The sequence below is a fragment of the Felis catus genome, chromosome E1, assembly GCF_018350175.1.
Source record: "Felis catus isolate Fca126 chromosome E1, F.catus_Fca126_mat1.0, whole genome shotgun sequence".
Lineage (NCBI taxonomy): Eukaryota > Metazoa > Chordata > Mammalia > Carnivora > Felidae > Felis > Felis catus.
The window spans coordinates 41,206,958-41,224,920 of record NC_058381.1 but is presented as its reverse complement, the minus strand read 5'-3'; the positions used below and the strand labels follow the sequence as shown (position 1 = coordinate 41,224,920).

General features: G+C 43.1%; 1 long non-coding RNA gene across 1 annotated transcript; it reads left to right on the top strand.

The window, feature by feature from the left end:
- Positions 1–13: 13 nt before the first annotated feature.
- Positions 14–17,595, top strand: LOC123382114. The gene is made up of 3 exons (XR_006590016.1): positions 14–434; positions 4,673–4,758; positions 14,339–17,595. It is a non-coding gene; the product is annotated as an uncharacterized LOC123382114 (long non-coding RNA).
- The last annotated feature ends 368 nt before the right edge of the window (positions 17,596–17,963 follow it).

Here is a 17,963-nt window from a genome sequence, read left to right as displayed (position 1 = left end):
CAGTGTGAGGCCACGCCCCCTCCTGCCCACCCACCCCCAGCACCGCGCCTGCGCCGTGAAACTCTTTGGGGCTGCGGGGTAGCGACCCGAGCGTGGGGGCGGGGAGGGGCGGTCCAGGTGTATCGAGTCAGCTGCGTGCTACAGACGGGTGAGCGGCTTGGCGGCTCTTCTGGATAGAGGGGCTGGCTTCAAGCCAGTCTTTTTTTCAATTTCTATTTTTAAGTTAAATATACCTAACATAACATTCACCATTTTAATCCTCTTTAATCGGACAGTTCTGTGGCATAATGTACATTCACACCGTTGCGCAACCATCACTGTCATTCATCCCCAGAACGTCGTCACCTTCCCAACCGAACCCTGTACCATAAATAATAACTCTCCATCTCCATCCCCATCAACATCCTACTTCCTGTCTCTATGACTTTGACCAGGTATCTTATATCAATGGAATTGCGTAGTATTTGTCCTTTTGTGTCTACCTTATTTCACTGCATAATGTCCTCAAGGTTACTCCCATGTTGTAACATGTGCCAGAATTTCATTCCTTTTTAAGGATGTATAATATTCCGTTGTATGTTTATGCCACATTTTGCGTTTATCTATTCATCTGTAGATGGACGCTGGGGTTGGCTGTTGTGAATAATTATGCCATGAACATCGGTGTGTACAAATAAGTTTGAGTCCCTGCTTTCAATTATTCTGGGTATACACCCAGAAGCAGAATTGCTGGATCATATGGTAATTCTATGTTTAATTTTTTGAGGAATTGCTGTGCCATTTTCTTTCTTTTGTATTTTAATTTATTTTGAGAGAGAAAGAGAGAGAGAGAATGCATGCATGAGAGGGGCAGAGAGAGAGAGAGAGAGAGAGGGAGAGAGAATCCCAACCAGGCTCCTCACCATCCACGCAGAGCCCAATGCAGGACTCAAACCTATGAACCCAGAGATCATGTCCTGAGTTAAAACCAAGAGTCAGATGATAACCGACTGAGCCACCCAGGCGCCCTGGTACCATTTTCTATTGTGGCAGCACTATTTTACATTCCTACCTGTAATGCACAGGGGTTCCAATTTTTCCACATCCTCACCAACACTTGTTACGTTCTTTGTTTTGTTTTGGTTTGGTTTTTAATAATAGCCATCTTAATGAGTGTGAAGTGATATCTCATTGTGGTTTCTGTTTTATTTTAAATTACAAAGTTTTAAACATACAAGCATGATTCTGTACTTTCATTGTATATATTTTTTGTTTTGAAATTTTCTATAAATGGTATTAGAGTATATATACTATACTTTTGCAACCTGATTTTTTTCACCCTACATTATATTTTTGTGATTTAGCAATGCTGATGCATGTAGATTTATTTCCTTCTTTTTAACTGCTTTATAGTGTTTCATTGGATGAATACACTAGTTTATACTATTTCCACACAAGGGTGATTAGATTGTTTCTACTTATCCCCTGTTACATAGAGTGAATACGGGATTTGTCACTTGTGAACGTGAAGGAGAATATCTCTACCACTGGCATGTGCATCTTCTTTAGAAGGTTTACAAACTTTACAAGGTTTCACATGTTTTTTCCTAGATGGTTGTACACCCTTACCAGCGATGGAGTTTTCATTTCCTTAAACCTGCATCCACACTTGGATTGTCAGATCTTAATTTTTGTCCATTCCATGGATGCCCAGGGGGATCTCATGGTTATAATTTCCAGTTATGATCACAAGTGAAGTTCATCTGATTTGTTGTTGCTGTTGTTAGTACCTTGAGAATTGCCTGTTCATATCTTTTGCCCATTTTTCTATTGGTCTATTTCTTTTGAACATAATAAGATACTCCACAGATTTTTTTCCTGGTTGTATGGGTTGCAAATATTGTCTCTTGGTCTATGGCTTGTCTTTATACTTTGCATGTGGAGTCTTTTGGCCTAGAGAAGATTTTAATGTAGACAGTTATCCTTATTTTCCTGTTTTGCATGTTTTATACCTTGTTAAAGATAGCATCCCTTTCCCAGTATCATAAAGCTGTCCTTTTATGTTTTCTTCCAGAAGCCCCATAGTAGTTTTGCTTGTTCCCCGTGTTGTGTGCTGACTTGTTATGATTTCAAATCCATGTTTTGAAAGCTTGTTTTGGACAAAGTTGTTTGTGGTTTGAACTTGTTTTCATGAAATTGTTTTGAAGTTGGATATTAGAACTTTCCTATCAAACTCTAGCACCTGGAGTGATGAGGACCATTACATCATCAACACCATAGTAACGGCCATGGTGTCCATCACGTGGTATACTTTTAAACTTTAAAAATTAAGAGGAATGGGTATTGAGGAGGGCACCTTTTGGGATGAGCACTGGGTGTTGTATGGAAACCAATTTGACAATAAACTTCATATATTGAAAAAAAATAATAAAAAATAAAAAATAAAATAAAATAAAAATTAAGAGGAATGACCAGCAGCTCGAAAGCATTTGGTCTGGACAAGGCTACTCTTTGCTGATCTAATAGCTCTCTGGGGATCTTGAGACACTTACTCGGACTGTGGCTGCCATGGCAAGGCTACCTTGGTGTTAGCAGTGGTGTTAAACCATGCAGCAGTCTCAGGAAGAGAAGGGACATCTGCTTCTGCCTTAGTGAGGCTACTCCTCATAGGCAGTGGTCCAAGCTGTGTAGCGGTCCCTGCAGTAATAATCTTCAGAGCAGCCTACCTTGCCTGCCAACACTGGCTTTGTCTCCCACCAGCTAAGTGACCCAGCAGAGAGGGTCCTAAGCAGGCAGCTGATACCTAGCTTTTAGTTGGAAGGACTGACACTCCCAAGAACCAACTTGTAGAAAGGTACACCTCAGCTAATATTGGACTTTATTTATTCCATCTCCCTTTTACCTGGAACAATAATGTAATTAATCTATCATTGATTTGGAGCATGTTATTTCTTTATTGGCATATTAAGAGACATCATCCTGTATGCTATTGGCTTGTGAAATATTATTATTATAAATTGTAATTCTTAGAGTGAACCTGTGTTAAATAAATTATTGGCAAGGACAAACTTAGTCGCTGAGCATAATTTGCCCCGAACAAAACACTCTGTAGGTCTTTAGTTCATCTGGAACCTATTTGGAGGCCTGCTGTAAGATAGGGATCCACTTTATCTTTTCCATATGGATGGCCAGTGGTCTCCCAGCCAATTATTGAAGAGTGGGTGCGGTGCCCCCCAGCGCCAGCACATTCCAAACCCCCACCCTGATGCAGGCTGGCTTCTGGCTGCTCTTCTGCTCCATTGGGCTGTCTGTCTGTCCCTGTCTGGAGGGCTTTCTCTGGGAGCTGCTGCAGAGGCTCTGGCAGAGGCCCCACTGGCAAGAGTCATGCTCAGACAAAGGTTTTTGTATTCTTTTCTCTATCACTTTCTCTTTTTTTATGAGAACTCGGCCACCTTCCAGGGCTGGCCGCCATGAATCCTCTGGGCTTCTTTAGAAGGCTCTGGCTTGCCCCATGCCTGTCCCCTCCCAAGCCTCTGCCCAGTTTCCTTCCCCTCACCCTACCCCAGTCCCCCAGCCTGCTTCCTCCATTTGGGCCAGGCTGTTAGGGATGTCCCTCAGGAGGACTGGCAGCCTCGCCTTTTCAGGGAGGGTCTGGGTACTCCCCTTGAAGTTTGAGGTAGGGTCAGAGCTCCTCCTTGGGGCTCCCTTCCCCTGACAGAACTGCTCCTAAGGGCTGGCTGTCTTCGGAGGCTTCACTAGGCCCCTCTCTGAGTGCCCAGGTGAAGAGGGAGGCTTTAGAGATGAGAGTAAACTTGCCAGGCCTCCCCTCCTTGTGAGTCTGGAATGGCTGTTTGCTTCCTTTAAAATAATAAGCTGGAAGCAGTTTATGAACTCTTGTGAAATGAGGGAGTTTAATTTCAACCTTTTCTGAGGATTAATAATAGTGCCTTGCTCCTCCTTCTGGTCTCCCAGAAGTGGGAAAACTTCCTTCAAATCCTAGTTTATAGACAGACAGGTTAGAACGTGTGAATTGATCTGAATTGGAGAAATTGCAAGGTAAGTTTCCTCGAAGAAGCCATCTCTGACAAGCTGGGGGCTCCTCCTCACCTGTAGAAATGGGTTGGAGATGTGCTTATGTATAGAGCTCAACGTAAATCCCCCCAGTTATTAACAGGTTATGCTTTCCATTTCTGCTGAGAACTGACCAGTCCATGTTGGTTCAATGAGGTGATACATCAGCACCTAGCACAGTGCCAGACTCATAGAAAACCTTCAACACATACTAGCCACTGTTGTGGTTACTTCTAGATGCAGTGGGAACTGAAGTATAATTTTCAGGGTAAAAAAAAATAAGTGGTTCCTTTGAATAAACTGCAAAAAATTAAAACCTCATATTATTTGGCATGATCCTACAGATTCGGTTTCAGACCTACCTTCTATTGAGCAACAGGACTAGGTTCATGGTCTTTTTCATGGGTTTCAGATCCAGGGGCTCGAGGTCATTACCCAGAGATTGATTATTGAGTGCTGAGTTCAATTTGCTTGGCTCCGTGTTCTCTGATCCAGGTTATGATAATGTCGTGGGGTTGTGGCATTCCTTTGTCTGAGGCTTTGGTCTGCCTCTGATAATAAATGCAGCATTTGTAAACTAACAAGTTTGTTAAATGTCCTAAGCCTTTATTTGATATTCCAGGTTGAGTGAAATATTTTGGCTGCACCTTCATTTCTGGTCTTCCTGGACACCTGGCCTGCAGGAGTACAGATATGCCAGAAGCACAGGTATGTTGGGGAGGTAAGGAGGCAGAGGTGTGAGGTAGGGAAAGGAGGGTGTGTCAGGGACTGGGAGGAAGAGAGCTAGTTGGAGCAGCTTCAGGTCTTGAGACTGGGATCCTATGACCCCAGGGGGTTTCACCTTCAAAATGAAGCCAAAGAAAAATTAAAACAATGAACGTGAAGGGCTGAAGCTCTTTGTATGAAGGAGTTATGTTAAAATCACATTTTGGTCATGAAATAGAACAAACCAGGTTATTTTGTTCTGAATTGTTTTCTCAAGGAACAGGACAAAGGAAATAAGCCTAAAAGTGATCCTGTTTGTGGATCATTTGCACATTGTTTCATTCTTGGATTATGCACCTATCCCACGCAGGGGCACACTAACGTGAACTGGAGAAGTAGAGGTAACAAGCCTTGGTGTTCATGGCCTTGTGGAAGAGATAAATACACAGCAAGGTTAGCAGAGAGTGCAGAGTAGGGGGGCTCAACTTGAGGGTGGGTACTGGGAGAAGCCAAAGAATTGGAGAAAACTTTTTGGAAGAGGTGGTGCCTGGCCTAAGTCTTGAAAGTTTGGTAGTAATTGGCCAGGTGGAGAAAATGGAAGGGCAGACGAACCAATAAGAAGAAAAGCAAGAGGGTGTCGGGCTGGCTCAGTTGGTAGGGCATGTGACTCTTTGTTTCTTCTCTTTTGCGATTTATTATTTATGTATTTATTGTTTGTTTTGTTTCAAGCTTTTATTTAAATTTTGGTTAGTTAATAGGCATGTGACTCTTGATCTTGGGGTTGTGAGTTTGAACCCCATTTTGGGGGGTAGAGTTTACTTAATAAAAAAGGGGGGGGGAGAAGAAAACAAATACTAAAAAATGGGTAAAAGGAATAAATGGTTCATGATAAATTAAAAAATGTAAAATTGTAGTCTCGTGAGTAATCAGAAAAATACAGATTTAGGGCAAAATATTAGACAAGCAAAAATTTAAAGATATCTAGTGTGGATGGGGGTTCTGACAAATGGGTGCTTTTATACAGTATTTTTATATGCCTTTGGTGGTAGTTTAAATGGATACATTCTGGAGGGTTAGCTGGCAGTTCTCTTGATATGTAAAAATCACATAATCTTTGACCCAGCCATTCTGCTTCCAGGAATTGCCTGAGTCCCTTATAACTAGGGACATGTGCTAGGACATATGGACAAGGATGCATGTACAGGTGTTCTTAATAAATTACAGTGATCCCTAATAAGGAACATAAAGGAGTCATTTGTAAAAAATATCAGGTAGGGCTATCATCAGCATGGAAGGGTGACCAACACATGGTAGGTGACAAAAATAAGTTTTTGTCAAAACATGAAAGTATTTTTGAGTATATGTGGAGGGGGAAAAAAAGGTGTGTATGTGCCTTCACATGTGTCTGTGTCGAGAGGGCTGATGGCGCGGAAGTAGAGCATGTGTGCGAGCTGGATGTGAGAGATGGCAAGTTGGGTTTAGGGTGAATGTGGAAAGTGTCAGGTAGTGAACTGGACACGTCAGCAGGGACCAGACTTGAATGTGCCTTGCAAAATAGGAAGCTGCTGAAGGTTGGTGAACAGGAGTGGAGAAAGATCCGCCCGGCATCAGTGACACAGGTATGCTGGAGTAAAGCAAGAGGCAAGGTTATCAGCCAGGCCTGAAATGAACAGGGCCCTGACCAAGTATGGAGAGGAGGGGACAGATTCTAGAGACGCTTGAGTGGAGAGAATCTACAGGAGTTTAAGATGGCTGATTATGTAATGCGGGTAAGGGAGAGGAAGGATTCTGAGAGGACAGATTTCAATTCCTGGGTGAAGGCAGGGCTGTTGTCTGAGACACAAGGAAGTCAGAGGGTGCATGGATGCACAAACTGAGTTTGAGTCGGGGAATATTCACGTGGAGCTGGGGCCCCGTAAGCGACAGAGAATTCACAGGCCTAGAGCCAAGGAGTGAGTTCTAGGTGGAGAGCAAGCCATACCCAAGTGGCAGTTCAAGCCATAGGCGTGAATAGGATCACTCAGGGAGATTTTGTGGTGTGGGATGGTCCTGCAAGAGGACTGGGATAGAACCTGATAGAACACAACACCTAAGGGGTAGGAAGACTGCATCTCAAAGAAAAATGAAGGAGCGAGCAAAAAGCAGAAGAAAAACTGGTGTGTATCAGTGAGGTTTGATTGCCTATTCACTTCTGGCAGAGCCCCCGGTTTTGTTCTGCATTCCACCCTTCTTCCAAGTGGCTTGGCAATAAATCCTGATTAATCCAAGCCAATTATGGCCGTCACCATTTCCTTGCCAGGGAATGATTTAGGAAGGGACATATGATGCAATTCGGGTCAATGTGATGTGAGGAAAGATTTCTGGGGGCTCCTGAGGAAGGTCTCCTCCCTGATTAGAAATAGACAGGGGGGTCCCTGGGTGGTTCGGTCGGTTAGGCGTCCGACTTTAGCTCAGGTCATGATCTCGCAGTTCATGAGTTCGAGCTCCAGGTCAGACTCTGCACTGAGAGTACAGAGCCTGCTTGGGATTCTCCCTCTCCCCCCTCTCTTTGTCCCTACTGTCCCTACCCTACTTGTGCTCCCTCTCTCTCAAAATAAATAAACATAAATATTTTTTTAAAGAAATAGACAGACAGGAAGAGACATACTCTATTCTTCAGCTGCACGTTTTCACATTTGGATATGGCACCTGGACCTGCTATAGTCCTTTAATATGTAGGGTAGAGCATCTTGAGGATAAGCCATCATGCTGAGGCTGGTAGAGCAGAAAGATGCCAAGCCCCTGGGTCCCAGATGACATTGCTAAGCCAGGACATTAATCAGCCCTACAGCAACCCCATATCTGCCCTTCTTAAAATGTATGATCTATTTTTCCTTATGGTTTAATCTGTTTGATTTGGATTCAGTTTTTACTTGCAGCTCAAGGCATAGCCATAGAGAAGGATACTGCAGAAGCCTAGGGAAGAGAAAATTCTAGAAAGGAAATAATTTGGAGCAATATGGAGATAGAGAAGAGACCTTCAAATTTGGGGAACCATTGGTGACTTTGGTGAGGATATTCAGCCTGGGCCATGAGAGTAAAAACCTGATTGCTAAAGGTTACTTACCCTTATACATAGTTGGCACTAACAGATACTTGAAGACTCATAAAATTGAGATGTGAGGAAGATGAGGAGGTGGGCAGGGAGGATGGACTTTAAAACAGGCGTTTTAATCTGGTGCCCACTGCTCCCCTCCAGGGGATCTATGGATAGAATTCAGGGGACCCATGAACTTGGATGGGAAAAAATTACATATTGATTTTTCATTCACATTTTATTTATTTAGTTAGTTACTTAGTTATTTATTTAGTTATTTTAGTTAGTTTTAAGAGAGAGAGAGAGCTTGAGTCGGGGAGAGGGGTAGAGGCAGAGGGAAAGAGAGGATCTTAAGTAGGTCCCGTGCCCAGTGCAGAGCCTAACGTGGGGCTCGATCTCCCAAGTGTAAGATCATGACCTGAGCCAAAATCAAGAGTTGGATGCTTAACTGACTGAGCCACCCAGGTGCCCCTCACTCACCTGTTATTAAAATATAGTCTTCTGGGGGTGGAGTCCCACGTTGGACTCTGCACAGACAGCATGGAACCTGCTGGGGATTCTCTCTCTCCTTCTCTCTCTGCCCCCCACCCCACTTACTCTCTCTCTCTCTCAAAATAAATAAATAAACTTTAAAAGAAATAAAATAAAATTTAGAGTATAGTTTTCCCTTCAATTATGACTGCAGACTTTATTCTTCAGTAGTATAGTAGTGCCTGTGACTTTGTCACCTGTAAAAATCACAGCTATACTTACTTCACCTTGCAGTTGATGCAATGTTGCAAAATAGTGTTTATAATCATCGCTACTTAACAATACAGGGGTTATTATAGATAACACAAGATTTTGTTATTGAATGCCTTAATAAAGGACACACAAGAATAAAAGAAAGAAGCACATGTATTGCTATGTCACAAGTGTAAAAAATATATTGTAACCACTGGATTTCACTATAATTGGCTTCCAGGGTAATTCTATATATATTGCATGCATTCAAAAACATTATCCACCCAACGGCCAAGGCATCCATGGTGTGAGAAAGGTTAAGAAGTGTGGCCGCAAAGGACAAGAGAGAAGGGGAAATTTGTACAGTGGAGATGGGACTGTGGAGTCTGGAGAACACTGCTTTTTAGAACAGAGACGTTTCAGTGTGGCAATACTAAAGGCACAGAGAGGGGACTCTGAGAGCCAAGGTCCCTGGGGAGGCTGGAGCTATTGGGATGTAGGGCTCAGGTGGAGGGATTAACCACAGGAAGGAAACTTTTCCCACAATAAAAGGGAGGAAAGGATGAGTGTAGATAAAAATAAGTGCTTTAGTGGGGTGGCAGTGGGGGGCAGGAAGTTGAGGGGGCTTCTGACTGATGGCTTCTATTTTCACTGTCAAGTAGGAGTGAAGTTATCTGCTAAGAGTGCGAATGACAGGGGAGGTGATAAGGTAGGGAACAGGAGAGGGCTGACAAGGACAAGTAGAGGGACCACCACCAGCCCACCACCAGGTTGTCACGGCAACAGTCTGCGTGGGTGTGCACTGTCTCAGGGCAGTGTTCAGCTGCTCAAGTGTGGGAGTCAGAGGGCAGAAAGTCAGCTAGAGCTGGGGTTGGGGTTTTACCAGGAGAATGGGGTGAAGATTGGGGGAATGCAGGAGGAATGGATCAGCTTGTCCAGGCTGCGTGGAGAAGGATGTGAAGCTAGGAAGGGGCTGCTAGCTTGGACTAAAATCAACATCAGGAAGAAGAATGGGGCAAAGGGAATGAGAAGGTGGAGGTACAGGAAGTGGCGGTACAAGACAGAGCCAGTCAAGTTTAAGGTTAAGGAGCAGTTCATAGGGTGGCAAGTGCTGAGGTCTGTCCATTGTGTGGGTGACAAGGAGACAAGTAGTAAAGGGCCTTTGAGGTGAGGAGGTCAAGTCCAGTCAGGACCATCCATGTGGATGTAAAAGTTGCCTAGGAGGAAGGTAAAACTTGGAGGGGAAAGTCTGGATGGGAGAGTGATTTGGAAATAGGTAGATCATTGGAACAAGAGGGGAAGAGTGTGATGGTGGTGACTAACATGTGCCCCCAAAGGAGGAGGAGGGCTTTTTTAATAAGGTAAAATAATGATTGTCTTAAAAGGAGATAAAACAATACCTACCCACCATGAAGTGGAGAATGGGGACCCGTGCTCCTGCTGTGTAGCCAGGGCTTCAAAAAATAACTAGCTTTTATCAGAGGCTGAAGAGAATCAGACAGCTGTGGACCAGACCCGATCTAGGACAGTGGCTTCCAATCCCACAGGCTAGTCCCCTCCCATGCCCCACCCCAACCGAGAAGCCTATTTGGTTTCATCGCAATAGCAGGGGTGGGGGATCCTGGCATTTGGTACCCAGAGATCAGAGACGCTTAATGTCCTGCAGTGTGCAAGAGAGCCCCACAGGGATGAACTGTCCTGCCCAAAATGCCCATAGTGCACCCCATACACTTTACGGATGAGGAGGCGAGGATTCAGAGAGCTGAGATATGTCCTTAGGTTTTAGAACTTCTGTAGTCTTGATATGATGTTAAGATCTGTGTGTATGTCTGAGGCCACTGTGGTTATTAATGTTGGTTGGGGAATCCAACCCCCTCTCCCTAGTCAATGATGGGTCTACGGTTGCTTCAGTTCTGCCCAGTGGAATGTAAGCAGAAGTCATGGAGCAAGATTCCTGGGAAAACTTTTCCAAAAGGGCAAGTGAAGCTGGAGGCCCCCGTCCCCCTCTGCCCTGCTCCTAGTCTTCTGCTTGGAACTTGGTCCAGCAGTCATCATCAGCACAAGGGCCACATGTGAGTGACGGTGGGACACAAAGATAGAAAGGCCAGGCGTCCTTGGTGGCTTCCTAATAGATGTCCCAAACGCCGGACTGCCCACCTCTGGACTTACCAAGAGAGAAAAACAAACTATACTATTTGTTTAGGCTACTGGTGACTGTTCTGTTAATTGCAGGTGAATGTATTTCTACCTGATAGAGTCATAGGGCCAGTTAGCCGCGGTGGATGCCAACCCCACATTTGCCCTCTCTCACACAATCCAATAGTCTTTCCTTGGCAGCAGTGGTTCTCAGAGTGTGGTTTCCAGACAAGCGGCACCAGCATTGCTTGGGAACGTGCTAGAAAGACAGAATTTCTACACTTCTAAGTCAGAAACCCAACAATCTGGTTTAACAAGCCCTCTGGGTGATTCTCACACACCAATTTTGAGAGCCACCGTTCTCCAGTTATGTTCCTCCTCAGCATACCTGGAGGCTCGAGAAAACACACCATCTCAGATCCCACCTCAGTTCCACTGAATCAGAATCTGTATTTTTAGGAGATCCTGGGGTTCTCTGTACGTGCATAAAAGCGTACGGAGCACTGCTCTACAACATGTTTAAGTGAGTCTTTTAATTTCTCTTATAGAAACCCGAGTGCTGAAAAGTGGTATGACTGACCAGGCTGAAACCACGCACTCAGGATCCAGCTTAGTACTTCACATAAAACAAAACAAAACAAAACAAAAAAGAAACAAAAACAACCTAAACATTTAAAAATACATACAGTCCACAATTGAACTTTTTTTTTTTTAATGTTTATTTTTGGAAGAGAGCGAGAGAGACAAAGTGTAAGCCAGAGAGGGAGATAGAACCCGAAGCAGGCTCTAGGCTCTGAGCTGTTAGCACAGAGCCCAATGTGGGACTTGAACTCATGAACCATGACATCATGACCTGAGCCAAAGTGGGATGCTTAACCCACTGAGCCACCCATGCACCCCATGATTGAACTTTCAAAGTTTTGATTTTGGAAGTTTAAAAACTTACAGAAAGCAGCAAGGATCGTGTATTTACCCCCTATGTGCTTCACAATTGATTTTAAATGAAAACTTAGGCCAAGTATAAATTTGAGAACATTCTTTTAGGAATCTCTTGAATGCTGAAGTAAGTTTGTGAATGTTGCCAGTGCCTCTGTGAAAGAAATCATACAATGTGTGTGTGTGTGTGTGTGTGTGTGTGTGTGTGTGTGTGTGTCTGTTTTAATGCTTATTTATTTATTTTTTGAGAGAGAGAGCATAAGCTGGGGAGGGGAGAGTGACAGAGGGAGACACAGAATCTGAAGCAGGCTCCAAGCTCTGAGCTGTCAGCACACAGAGCCCGACGCAGGGCTCAAACCCATGAACTGTGAGATCATGATTTGAGCTGAAGTTGGTGCTTAGCCGACTGAACCACCCAAGTGCCCCCACACAATGTTTTTCAAATAATTGTTCTTTTTTTAAAAACTTTTTAAATGTTTATTTATTTTTGAGAGAGACAGAAACAGAGCATGAGCAGGGGAGGGGCAGAGAGAGAGGGAGACACAGAATCCAAAGCAGGCTCCAGGCCCTGAGCTTTCAGCACAGAGCCTGACGCGGGGCTTAAACCCCTGAAACACAAGACCATGACCTGAACCGAAGTTGGGTGCTTAACCGACTGAGCCACCCAGGCGCTGCTAAATAATTGATTGTCATAATACCTTTATGCCCATTGGAGAAAGGATGTGGGAAACTTAAGTGATAGGTTTTCTGTCTTTTTTGCATCCTTTTTCATAGCACTTAACTGGAAATGATGTATTTCGTGATGGCATTTTTCGGATTCCATGACTGTCCTTAGTTCATGTCCATGTTACTCCCAATTGCCACATCCATGCTCACCCTTGGTAATAGCTACAGTGTCAGTCATAAAGTGTATGACCTTAGGCCCTCATTCCAGTCTTCCTCAGAAACACAGTTTGCTAAGAATGCCTGCCTTAAAATGTATTTAAGTTAAAAAGAAAAAAAAGTCGATATTCTTTAAACATACTTTCCAGAAAAGTAGCTTTTAGAAAGATAGGAATGTCTCTGCCATTTCCATTATATGTTCTACCTTGTGTCTAGAACAGAGGTTCTGTCTGTTCACTTTGTCGAGACCATGCATTGCAATGTTGATTTATCGGGGGTACAGTGATAGCATCCTAGAGCTGGATGGGATGTGGGGATCATTTATCCCAACCTCACCCCACAGTATTTACATAGAACATGATGATGTCCAGGGTGCCTGGATAGCTGAGTCAGTTAAGCATCTGACTCTTGATTTCGGCTCAGCTCATGATCTCATGGTGTGTGAGTTCAAGCCCCATATTGGGCTCTGTGCTGACAATGTGGAACCTGCTTGGGATTCTCTCTCTCCCTCTCTCTCTGCCCCTTCCCCACTCATGCTCTCGCTCTCTCTCTCTCTCTCTCTCAAAATAAATAAACATTTTTAAAAATCTCAAAAAAAAAAAAAAGAAAATGATGATGTCCTACAGCACCCCAAGGAAAGGGAGGGGAAGAGGCAGTTGGCTACACAGAGAGTTGCCTGGAGGCCTCTGTCCCTGACCAGCATACCTCTAGCTCATATAAGGTACCCAATCTATTTCAACATTTAATTTCCTAAATGAGGAAGCAGAGCCTGTGTTTTGTTTTGTTTTGTTTTGTTTTGTTTTGTTTTGTTTTAAAAAAAATAAATGTTTTTGCATGATCTACAAGTCATAGTATTATTGTGCTCGGTCTGTTTTCCTTCCTTTTATTGTGAACGTTGTAATTTTTTTTTTCTGATAAAATTTTAAAATATTTCCAACATGGTAAGATAGAGTATTTCCTACAACTGCTTTAATGTTTATTTATTTTTGAGAGAGAGAGAGAGAGAGAGAGAGAGAGAGAGAGAGAGGGTGGGGGGGGCACAGAGGGAGAGGGAGACACAGAATCTGAAGCAGGCTCTAGGCTCTGAGCTGTCAGCACAGAGCCCGACCCGGGGATCGAACTCACGAATGATGAGATCATGGCCTGAACTGAAGTCTGATGCTTAACCCACTGAGTCACCCAGACACCCCTCCTATGACTGCTTTAATGTGTTGTTATATTTTATAAATTGATCTCTTCAGGTGTCTGGGATTGAGTTATTTTTCCTTTGTTTCTAGAGCTTCCATTGTTTTTGTAGAAGGTTGAAATTTTTGGTCCATTTTGACTCTATTAATGTTTATTATGCTATCAATGCATCCCTCTAGCTATGCCAGGCTGGTGTATTTGGCTAATTGACACTAGTTAGGCACAGTGTAACATATAGAGATGTAGAGTCACTCACTATGTTGTAGACCTAAAATTAATGTAACACGGTGTGTCAACTGTATTCAAATAAAAAATTTTAAGACTGAAACTGTTTAGGAGGCTATTAAAAATTAACTTTTGACATGGTTTTAGTATCCTGCTCTCTATCTCTGGTTTGTTAAATCAACATGACAAAGTTCTAATAGTTATTTAACAGTCTAATCGCAAATTGGAAGGTCCACCTTTCTGTTCACTTTTAGCAGGTTTCTTTTTTTTCAAGATTTTATTTTTAAATAAACTCTACACCCAATGTGGGTCTTGAACTCATGACCCCAAGATCAAGTCTCATGCTCTATCAACTGAGCCAGTCAGGCACCTCTCACCTTTTAGCACTTTTTATGAATAGTTTTTGTTTGCTTGTTTCAGAGCTCCTGTTTCCTTAATCCTGGCCTGCCTGTCCCTCTGGCTCCTCACCTCTCCAGTTTAATTTGGCTGTTGACCCTGGGCCGGCAGGTCTCAGGCCATCCCTTTCGGTAGGTGTTCAGGGCCTTTCTGTGACTGTTCTGAGCATTCTCGAGTGAAAACTGTCAGGGTCCCTTCCCTGACACCTGTAGACTATCGATAAAAGGAAATCAGCGAGTGTATTTTCTGGATTGATCAAGGCCAAACAGGCTGAAGCAGTCAATGCTCCTTGGTTAAATCACCCTGTAATCAAATAAGGAGCTGATGAACCAAGGGACCCTGGAAACGACCTGTGTCCACTTCCCTCTGCTATAACACCTCCATGGCTCAGAAATGATACATGGCTTACTGTGTTTTTCTGTAAATCACAGGTTGAAGCAAAGTCATTCTCAAACCATTCTCACGTGTTGGAATCAGAGTAATTTAAATCTTATCTTCCCTAATCTGAGTTGACATCTGTGTGATGTGGTTCCTCCTCCTTGGCATATTTTACAAGCGTTTAAGGGTACAGAAAAAAGATCTTACACTCTGGTAGCCTTTGCTTTGTTGAGGTAGAGATGCCTTTTTAAAAAATATATTTAATTTATTGTCAAGTTGGCTAACATACAGTGTATCCAGTGTGCTCTCGGTTTTGGGGGGTAGATTCCTGTGATTCATCGCTTGTATACAACAGTCAGTGCTCATCTGCCTTTTCTTGTCTTTTAAGGAAGAAATAAAACTGTCTTGATTTACAGAAGGTAGAAGACATGATTGTACATAGAAAATCCTAAGGAATATATAAAAAGCTATTAGAACCAATAATTGAGTTTAGAAAGGTTACAAGATACAGGGTCCATACACACAAGTCAATTGCACTTTTTAATTTGAGAAAACTCTTAAACTATTTTTTAATGTGGCAAAATATACATAACATAGAATTTTCCATTTTAATCATTTTTAAGTGTGCAGTTTAGTGGCATTAAGTACATCCACACTGATATACAACCATCAAGATGGCTTCTTAATATATAAAATTTTTTTATCACTAAATATATCATATGTATGTATATATGAGTATATATATGTGTGTCTATATATCTTTGAGTTGAAAGTGGAATGGCAAGGCCTCATGTTTTACCTGCGTTTCTACTTCAAGTTAGAACAAAATCTAAGAACTGAATTCTATGTATAACTAACCTACCAGGCAGTTTGCGTGTGGCAGTATCAGGTTCCATGCACTATCTTGGGAAGACAAAAAAAAAAAAAAAAACTAATAAGTACTTTAATGGGAGAGGACACACTTTATTCTATGTAAAATAACAGGTCTACCAGGTTTAAGCATTACAATATCAAAACATACTTATTGTAGTAAATATAGAAAATATAGGTAGGCAGGAAAAAAATCAACTAGAAGGATGGATATTATTGATCTTGACCTTTTAGGAATTGATAACTCTGTTCCCTTCAGTATTTGAGGACTTAAATAATATTAGCTGGTGCATGAGTTAATTATAAGCCACAATTATCAGACTTTTGCTCATACCATCTCAGGGGGACTACTGAGTTTCCGGCAATAACGGGCTAATGGGTTTTATTTCTGGTTTTGTTTGAGAGAAAACCATATGAGGGATTCATTTTATATGTGTCTGGGTTTGGTTTTTCCCCTCCTAAGTGACGTGTTTGTATACTATTCATCAGCTGGTTAAGCGTATATATGGCACAAGTGTACCTAATGTCTCTTCTGACCTTTGAATTGGAAGGGATTTAATTTTACCAAGTGTCATTTACACTCCTAGGTGATCATTAGAATTAGATAGTGCAAACGTCTGATAAAGAGATTCTGGCTTCTATTTACTCTGAAAGAGGTATTCATGCCAAGTGGTAAACTGCCAATGGTAAACTCCTTATCTGCACTAGTGGAAGGCTGGTATTGCACACATTTCCCTGGAGCAGAATATCCAAATGGCTTCTGTGTCCTTTTGGAATGCATCATGATCTTAGAATAACAGACTCTTTGATTAAGAAGTCCAACTCCCTTATTTGTACAAACCCCTATGCCCCTCATCAGACACAGGTGCTCCCCTCCTAGTTTTCCTCTTGTACCTTGTCCAACCTTTATTACCGCCCTAATCATGCAGCAACATGAGGAGTTATTTACGTTAACACATAAACAATAGAGGGAGACATTCTTCGGCCAGACTGTATCTTGCTCATCTTTGTTGTCTTCAGCACTTAGCACAGTGCCTGGAACTTACTAGCTTCTCAATAAATATTTGCTGAGTGAATGAATGATGAAACCAAGGCCCAGGGACAGGAAGTGACCTGCCCAAGATCACAAGTCTAGTTAGTAACGTTCTGAGAGGTAGGTTATGAAAACATTTTAATTACACTGCGTTACTTGAAAGCACATAGTGAGAGGCCAGAATTACACTCGTCTTGGAATAAAACTCTGGTGACTGGTTATTCACAGGATTGGAAATTCATGCGACAGCTTCAAGAGTTGACTCTGAGGTCCATCTTGAGAGGTGTTTTTGGTACCTTTGAGTTTTGCTTCTCTTGCTAATAGTCTACCAGTTAGAATGGTGGGTTTGTGTTTGTGGTGAGGAGGAAGCCACCTTGGTTGTCTTTGCCATGATTGGGAAAGGCTAGAGTGGGAGAATCCCCTAATCTATGGAAGGGCAGAGAGACCTCTTCCCACTCATTCCCAGGATCCACAGACCCTTGTTTATATTCATGGTCAGTCTTTGTTAGAAATATGTAATCATTTTTGGCAGAAGTTGGGGATGGCTGGTGGCAATCCTGCACATTCATGTGTGTGTGTATGGGTGTGTGTGTGTATGTGCGTGTGTGTGATGAACATTCAGTCTTGTGCCAAGATCGAGGCGTTGTTGTTGTTGTTGTTGTTGTTGTTGTTGTTGTTGTTGTTTTTGAGGCAGAAAGGGTTGGAGTATCAGGTGAGATATCAGATGAGAATGCTTGGCCTTTGAGGAGGTCAGGGAGACCCAGAAAATGTAGTCTGGCCAGTGGCCGGGTGGCAGTTATCACTGAATTCGGCAGAGTCCAACCTGAAGGTGTGCTCTGGGAAATCTGCTACAGGGAAGCCTCAAGATGCTGACCCTGGATCTTCTTCTGAGTGATGGCTGGAGTGTGCATTGTGCACGCGTGTGTGTGTGTGTGTGTGTGTGTGTGTGTGTGTGTGTGTATGTTGTGTGTGTGTGTGTGTGTGTGAGAGAGAGAGAGAGAGAGAGAGAGAGAGAGAGAGAGAGAGAGAGAGGAAGGGAATGTAGAGAAGGTATGGCCCAGCTTACCCAGCAGAAGTCCTTTTCATCCACTACTCCTAGGTGACAAGGTGAGCATCAGAGCCACCTGGCTTGCCTAGATGGCCATGGGGAAAGATGTGTAGGTCTGGATTAGACTCATAGGTGGGAGTGTGTTAGTGTGGGCAAGGGGAGGGGCCCATGTCAGTCTCAGAGAGGAGCTGCTGCCTTAGTGGGTTATTATGAGACCTGCTGCCTCAGCTAAGTGGACAGGTGAGGTCACCTGGCTGTACCTCACCGATGAGGTTGACCAACTTTTGTTCCCAAATCCTCTCCAGGCTTTTATGCATATG